General features: G+C 56.4%; 1 protein-coding gene across 1 annotated transcript in view; it reads left to right on the top strand.

Moving 5' to 3' along the window:
- Positions 1-7,228, top strand: part of DTX1 (deltex E3 ubiquitin ligase 1) — a 35,867-nt gene that overhangs the window by 19,049 nt on the left and 9,590 nt on the right. The gene's annotated exons all lie outside the window — the stretch shown is intronic.

Here is a 7,228-nt window from a genome sequence, read left to right as displayed (position 1 = left end):
GGGGTAAGACGGGCCCCCGGGCGCAGGGTGGCTGCCCTCCGGGGCTAGGAGCGCAGAATCTCAGTGATCCTAACAGTCACAAGCAATACCTAGCATCTAGTAGGTGTTCACTTTGTGCCAAGCGTTAATTAAGCACCTTAACGCGCTCTCGCTGGTTTCCCTCCATGCACGGGGACGCTACGTACGAGGTAGGTACCAGCATCACCCCCAACTGACGCATGAGGACGCCCAAGCACAGGGAGGGTTCCTAACGACCCCCAGGATCCCACGATTCACAAGCCGGGGGGGGGGGGGCCATAGCAGCAGTCATGGTGTGAGCTCCGTGTGTATCCCTTGCTCAACTATCTGCCGCACCTCACTTGCTACTCCAGACGGTTCTATCATGCCAGGTTGCCGGTGGGGAGGCCGAGGCTGGGAGAGGTATGTTACCTTCTGACAGTCACCCGGCTGGAGAGCAGGGCTCGGCATTCCGAGCCGGGAGGATTCCAGAGACTGTGTTGTCTTGGAATTTTTAGAGGGTTCCTGCCCCTCCCCCCAGTCTCAGGTCCATCTCGTGTGGAGGCTCCAGCAAGCACTGGCCACTTGTTCGGAATATTTCCCCGATAGGCCGCCACGTGAAGTATCCCCGTTACTTTGGGCTGATACTGTGGTTTTCCGGGGTCAGGGGGGCAGCTCTGGAGACTCCTGGGTGACCTGGGGTAGTGGCAGCAAGGGGTGGTGGACGAAGAGAAGTCAGGCCCACAGGAGCCAGCCTCTCTGCTCTTGTTTAGCCAGAGCAGCCCTTTCAGGAATCTCCTATGAATCGGCTTTCCCAGCAGGATTTCACTGAGGGAACCCCCCCCCCAGGTGAGGGCATCCCAGGCCCCAGGATAGGGACCCAGCAACAGTCTGTCAGCGCCTGCCCTAGAGCCCTGACTCCATCAGTCTCAGCCTCCCGGAGTGGGAATGAGAAGGAGGAGCAAAGACCTTGACCTTGAGACAGACCAGAAGGGAAATGACCAGGTGGGGTGTGGGCCATGGTGCCCAAGAGGAGGGGTGAGCACCAAGAGCCAGGTCTGCTTCTCTCACCGTGGCATGATCCAGGGAAGACCAGCAAGGGTCAGATCTGGATAGAACCTTTGAGGTCTCCACCTCCAGGCTGGAGAAGGGACGGGACCCTAAAGCTGGCTGCCTCGTCTGCCTTCTGTCCCTTTGAAAGTGACTGCTTGGGTTCAGACACCCTCTCAGCCGCGTCTGAGTTATGTGGTCTGGGGCGCGCATCCTTCCCCTTCACTGAGGCGCAGCCTCATCACCTGGCAAATGGGAGCCGGATCTCCGTTGTGTGGGGACACTGTGGACCTGAATGATAGTGCCACAGCGGCAGGTAGGACTCTTGGCACCCAGGGAGAGGGTTGGCGTAGGGGCAAGAGAGCCACTGAGGGGGCTCGGAGCAGCAAATTACTCCTGATTCTTCGGGTGGCTTGCAGGAGCTGCCTCCTGCCTCCTCACCCTTCCCTGTGCCTTCCCCTCGGGTCGTTCCTGCGGGAGAAGAGGGAGGGCCATGGGGACAAGCAGAGGTACACCCCGTGTGGCCCGGTGCCAACAGAGAGGAGCCCCATGGAGGTCAAAAGTCCTCTCGGGGAGGTGTTGCAGGAGGGACTCACCCACTTGGGGTCATGGGACTGGAGTGTTCCTTGTAGGTAGCAGCCTGGCTCTGTTATGAGAAAGGAGGGCTGGCAGGCCCCCGAATGACAGCAAGGGTAGTCAGCCAGCTGAAGTGGGTGTGGAGGGGGGGGCAGGACCAGGGAAGTTCAGGGACCTCGGCAGCAAAAATCTGAGAACCTTGTCTCTGGGGCTGTATTGTTGTAACCCACTAATGGGTTATGAAATCAAAAGGGTGTAACCAGATTTTTCTTGGAATGGAATAGAATGAAATGGAGTGGAATGCGATAGAATAGAATAGAACAGAACAGAATAGAATATGCAGGCGTATATCCTACATAGTGATCATAAGAATTGGTCCAGGAACGTTTTGCATCCCTTTTACCATGTGTTCAGTGGATTTCCAGGTGAAGTGGATTTCTTAGTCACTGATGAACTTTGTGCAATCCAGTGTTTCAGAGCAGGCTGGGAATTACTCAGCTTTTATTGCTCAATATTAATTCTCCAAGTATGTACCGTGGGTGTGTGTTCACAGAACTGAACAAGACACATGGGGCCCAGAGTGACGGGGAGACAGACATACAGCAAGTAAATGAGTAAATGAACACAATCGCTGGAGAGAGAGGGAAGTGCTTGCAGGTATGTGAACAGGATGGTATGATCGGGAGGGAGTGAGGGGGTGTCAGGGAAGACCCCTCTGAGGAGGTAGCCAGGTCTGGAAAAAGGCTATTCCAGGTTGGAGGAACAGCATATGCAATTCAGCGGGGCTTGGAGAACATGGTACATTCAGGGAAGGACATCTCGGGTATTGGCACTGCAGGTGCAAAGGGGTGGGGGTAGGAATGTGTCCAGCAGGTTTTGGGGACTGTACAAGGGTGGAGGTTTCCTGCTGGAACAGAAGGGGCTGAGATTTTTCCCAAATGGGGGTATAGAGCCAGATTGTGTGGAGCCTTAGGGGAGCCTGGGCTTTTTGCTACCAACAGTGGGGAGCTATAGAGTGTGCTTGAGCTCAAGAGGGCTATAGGGAGAAGAAGAATTTCTCCTTGGGAGTGCTGGGCTGATCATTGACCATGTCCTCCTGTGACCTGCTGGAACTCGGTTCTCCCAGCCATGTGCCCCTACCCAGTGTGTACTCCTCCCCCTGGGAGCCATTTGTTACCCTCTCTGAGAACAGGCATTGGCCTGGAAAGGGGCGGGGTGGAAACTGTCAAGGGCTTTCTCACCCCTCCCCAGCCAAGCAGACCCTGCCCAGCCAGACAAGCCTGAGTCAAGGCCCCGTCCCCTCCCCTCCAAGGAACCCCAGCTAAAAATACTCTGTGTGGCTCAGAGTGGGGTGTGGGCACAGGACCTGTGGGGTCTGCTTTGGAATGAGGGGAGTGTGAGGAAGGTGGGTGGGGGTAGCCAACCCGGGTTCCTCCCTGCTGAAGCCTCTGTTGCCAGGGCACAGCCTGTGAGGGGAGGCAGATGGGGGTTTCTGAGGAGCCAGGCAGCCAGCCCCCCAGGCCTCGCCCTGGTCCCCCACACCCCCGAGCCCTCATGGCCTTCCACATGGTCTCTCTGACTCTATGTTTATGTGTCCAGTTTCCTTTTTGTGAGGACACCAGTCCTAGGTTAGGGCCTGCCCTAATGTCCTCAGACCTCATTCTAATCTCCTCTGTGAGGACCCGTTCTCCAAAGTGTCCAAAGGACTGGGGGTAAGGACGTCAACATCCGAGTTCTAGGGGGACACAGCTCAGCTGATAACAGTATCTCTATGTATGGGTCTCTGTGTCTCTCTGTCCATCTGTCTGTCTGTGGTTCCCCTTGGCCACCTTTCCTTTTCCTTCCTGCTCCCTTCTCTGCACTTCCTTCTGTCCCACAGGACTGACACAGACCCCGAGTCCAGTCCTTTCCCGGCTGGGTGACCTTGGGCGCATGGCTTCACCTCCTGAGCCTCAGTTTCCCCCTCTGCCAAACGGAGCTAAAACCACTACCACTCATGCGTGCCGGCTCAGCAGGGCCCATGGCGGGCAAAACTTTAATCTTGCCCGCCCCATATGATCACCTCCCAGCTGCATCTCAGCCCCGGATGCAGACTAGGATGGGAGAGGGGCCCCGACTTGCCCAAGGTCACACAGCCTGTGGGGCCAGAGCGGGCCCCTGGCCTGGGTACTTTTCCACTGCCCCTGTGTTGGGGTGGGGAGCCAGCTGGCAGTCCGGGCCTGGGGGACACGCAGGGCTGGGGGAAGATCCGCCCTGTCTCCCGGGAGGGCAGCTTCCAGCACTTTGGAACGCAGCTGCGGGGCAGACTCAGAGTTTCCACCCCACGTGGTGGAGGGGAGAGAGGACAGCTGCAGGCCTGTTTCCATTTACCGAGCGCTTGCTTTGTCCCAGGCCCCATTTCACGGCCTCTACACACGTTGCCTGTCTGAATGCCCACAGAAACCCCACGCGGCCAGTCCGATTTTCCCCACTCTTCACGTGAGGAAACAAGGCTCCGAAAGGCTGACACTTGCTCAAGGTCCCCCACTTGGGCGTGTGATTCGAAATCCCCAGTCGGCCAGGGTACTTGGGTGCCCTACCGCCCTGCCTGTCCACCCCAGGTTTCCTGCCAGGGTCCCAGAGACCCGGGCCTGATCGCACAGGGCGTCAGGGAGCCCCAGGGGCAGTGGCCGGGCCCCGCTTCAGCCGCCCGCCTTACTGCGTGACCCCAGTGGGACTCATTGCCCCCTCTGGTCCCCAGTTGGTGCACCTGTGATGCGGGGCTGCCGTCAACCATGAGGCCAGATGTCAAAGTGCCCGTGTTTTTGAGCCTGCACGCACCATTGATGTGGCCCGCCAGCAGCAGGAAGGGGTGCTTCTTCCGTTCATCCCCAGCAGGCTTGCACACCACGCCAACCTGAACGGTGCCCTAGCGATGCCCCCTCTGGTTCTTCATGAGCCTGAGAACCTCTTCTGTTTGCGGGCCTCCAGTGGTTCCTTCTTTTGCCAATTACTTGTCTATTCCTTTTGCTTACCCTTCTCTTGGGCTGTTTATTTCTTCCTTATTGATTTGCACACGTTCCTTGTGCGTTAAGGGTCTTAACCCTTTATCTGTCATCTTTTTATCTGTCCCAGTTTGCTGCTTCTTTTGACCTTCTTTATAGCCTTATGTTCACCTGTTTTTAAATGAATTAGCTCATATATACTGAGCAACTACTGTGTGCCAGGCATTGTTTGGGGCCCTGGGGATGCAACAAGGAACAAAGCAGATAATCCCTCCCCTCCCGAACCACAGTCTAGTGAGAGACAAACAGTAAACGAAATAAATAAATTCTAGGATGTGGTCCAGAGAGTAACTGCTGCCGAAGGAACATAAAGAGTGGACAACACATAAGGACTGATGAGAGGGATGTGATTTTAAATAAGGAGGTCACAAGAGGCCTCCCTGAGAATGTAACATTTGAGCAAAGACTAAAGAAGGTTAAAAAGCAAGCCACGCAGAGAACAGTGGGAAGAGCATTCCAGACAGAGGGAGCAGCTTTTGCAAAGGCCCTGAGGCAGGAGCAGGCCTGGTATGTTTGAGGAGGTCGGTGTGGCTGGAGAGGCTGCAGGGGGTGGGGGTGGGTCAGAGATGAAATGGGGCCAGTCCTCCAGGGCCCTGAGACTGTGGGGGGGACTTGGGCTTTGATTCTGAGTGAAATGGAAGCCCGCGGTGTTGTCAGCTGCAGAGAGACGGGTGTGACCTTGTTGTAACAGGTTCCCTCTGGATATTGAGAATATGCCTCAGGTGGGGCTGATGCAGGAGGCAGGAGCCCATCTGGAGGTGGGCTTTGATATTGTTGGTGTATTTGGGTGTTTTCCTCCTGTTTTTTACTTCCACCAGTGATTTTACGTTTTTATTTTAAAGAATTCATATTTTGTTCTTCAGTTAATAGGTATTACATTTCAATGCTTCAAAACCAACAAAGTACTGAAAAGTACACCATGAAAAGTCTCACCCTCACCGTGCCCCCCCATCGGGCCTGTGGCCTGCCCACCCTCCCCCTTTTCCTGGCCTCACTGGTATGCAGTCTCCCCTCCCTCCAAGCGCCTCACCACAAGGTCAAACCAAACACCCCCACACCCCAGACCTGAAGCACTTCCTGCCCTGCTCCCTGGGAGGCCAAACCACACACTCCTGTCTGCATGTGGCTGCCCCAGGCCGTGGGAACCGCCAGCCCAGCCCTCCCCTCCCCTCCCCTGCCCGGGTTCCCCTGACAGAGTCCTGCTCTGGGGGGCTGGGAGCCCAGGGGGTTGAAGGAGAATGATGCTGAGCCCCCAGGTCTCTCGATAAATCTGGCCCTAAGTGGCCACCAGCCCCCAAAAAGTCTCTCTAGGGGACTTTTGCACGCTTTATTCCCTAGGAGTGGACAGGGGCAGGGATGAGAGGTCCCATCGGACAGAGGGGAAACTGAGGCCCACAGAAGCTCAGAGGCTTGTCCAGGCAGAATGGGGAAATGAGCAAAGGCCTCCAGACAGCCGCCATTGATGGCCTGTGGTTTTGCTGGGCCCAGGGAGCACCCTGGAACTCACTGTAATGTCCTCAGCCCCGGGCCCTGCAGAGGGGGATGGGAGTGGGGACTTGGCTGGCCGCAGATACAGGTGGAGGGGGCACTGAATGGGGGCAGGTGAGGGGAGCAGGCCCAAGGAATGTGGGGGATCCCCAGGGGCTGTTCAACGCCCTTCTCCCATGACATGGCTCTCTCACTTCTGCCCGTTCCTCACCCACTTGGAACCCAACTGACTGAAGCTGGAGCCTCCAAAGGTCCCCCAAGGGACCACGGGGTAAGTGCCAGGTGTCCTGACGGCCCCTGAGGCCAATCAGGGGACCTGGAAACCATCACCAGAGAATGGGACATGCCTGGCGTCTATCCAGGGCATGGTGGCAGGAGGCAGACAGGGAGGCCAGATGTGGGCAGAGGGATGGAAATGCAGTTGGCCTAAAGGGAGTGTCCACGTGGCTTCCTTCTTCCCTGGGGTCCTGAACTCCCCTTTATGCCTGGGACAGAGAGAGGGCTAGCCAGAGCAGGCACATGGGTCCACTCGTATAGCTACTCATGCAGCCTACCTGGCCTCCAGGTCAAGAACCTCAGCCCACCTCTAGCATCCGGTGGGCTCAGAAAGCTTGCTCAACTCCAGATGGCCCCACAGATCCACCTGGTGGGGTCAGCCCTGGCCTCTGACTCAGAAACTCCAGGAACCGGTGCCAGGTGCACCACTAACCAGCTGGGTGACCTTAGTGAAGTCACTTCCCTTCTCTTGGCCTCAGTCCCATCATCCATAAAACAAATGACAAACAGATTTCATCTCATGCACCATCTCTGCTTGAATGGTTACGTCTTCCAGGAGCATTCTTGAGGAGGAGTCTGAAGTTGCATTTTGGCTTAGGAGAGGGAGTGCTGAGATCGATTGTTGATGCCTGCCATGGGTGCAGGATTGGTAAGAGTACTACCCACGCCATGTATTTGCCATCCCTGCTTCAACCTTGTCTCGGGGGGGACGTTGGTATTAGAACTGCTGTTTCTAAGGGCACCATGGGTCCTCTGGAGGGACCACAGAGCTAGCAGGCCAATTTCTTCTTTGGTTC

This window comes from Callorhinus ursinus, unplaced genomic scaffold (genome assembly GCF_003265705.2).
Source record: "Callorhinus ursinus isolate GAN/ISIS: 27379988/994484 unplaced genomic scaffold, GSC_fseal_2.0 scaffold41, whole genome shotgun sequence".
NCBI classification, from domain to species: domain Eukaryota; kingdom Metazoa; phylum Chordata; class Mammalia; order Carnivora; family Otariidae; genus Callorhinus; species Callorhinus ursinus.
The sequence above is the reverse complement of the archived record's forward strand: the minus strand, read 5'-3'. Positions and strand labels throughout refer to the sequence as shown.